At 40.9% G+C, this 802-nt stretch overlaps 1 pseudogene; it reads left to right on the forward strand.

Annotated features, from left to right (window-relative positions):
* The first annotated feature begins 312 nt into the window (after positions 1 to 312).
* On the forward strand, positions 313 to 379 carry LOC131822828 (U4 spliceosomal RNA; annotated as a pseudogene).
* The last annotated feature ends 423 nt before the right edge of the window (positions 380 to 802 follow it).

Raw genomic sequence — 802 nt, forward strand, 5'->3', positions numbered from 1 at the left:
CCATGAATAGTCATGATCAAAGAATGGTGCTTCCTCGGAAGCTTTCTATTTTCTCCCATGAAATTGGAAGTGAGATCTACTGAGGAGAAACTATGAAGCGATTGGATAGGAGGTTTTACTTATTCACTTCACAAATATTTATGGGGTACCTACTATGCCCAGTCACTGTCTTGGGTACTTGGAATACATTAATGAAAAAAGGGAAGACTCCTGTCATTGTGGAGTTTAAATTCCGGCATATGAAAATAGGTAATAAACAATAAACATAATAAATGAATTATCTAGTGTGTTAAGTTATAAATACTGTGAGAGAGCTTTGCGCAGTAGCAGTATCGTAGCCAATGAGGTTTATCCGAGGCACGATTATTGCTAATAAATACTGTGAGAAAGTAGAGGGAAGAGGTGGAGAATGCCTAACAGGGAGGCAGAGAGCAGCTTGCAATGTCCAACAGACAGGTGAAGGTGGGCTTCACTAAGAATAGGAAGTATGAGGAAATATTTGAATATGATGAAGGAATTTGATGAAAATCTGGAGGAAGAGTCTTTGAAGAGGAACGAAGAGTGCAGAAGTTCTAAGGTTGGACACTGTGTTTCCCATTGCTGCTGTAACAAATTACCATGAACTTTATGGTTTAAAACAACACAAAATTGGGTCACCTAGGTGGCTCAGTCAGATAAGTGTCCTACTCTTGGTTTTGGTTCAGGTCATGATCTCATGGATTGTAAGACTGAGCCCCACATGGGGCTCCATGCTTAGTAGGGAGTCTGCTTGAGATTCCCTCTGTCTCTGTCACCTTCCCCC

Source organism: Mustela lutreola, chromosome 1 (genome assembly GCF_030435805.1).
Source record: "Mustela lutreola isolate mMusLut2 chromosome 1, mMusLut2.pri, whole genome shotgun sequence".
Lineage (NCBI taxonomy): Eukaryota > Metazoa > Chordata > Mammalia > Carnivora > Mustelidae > Mustela > Mustela lutreola.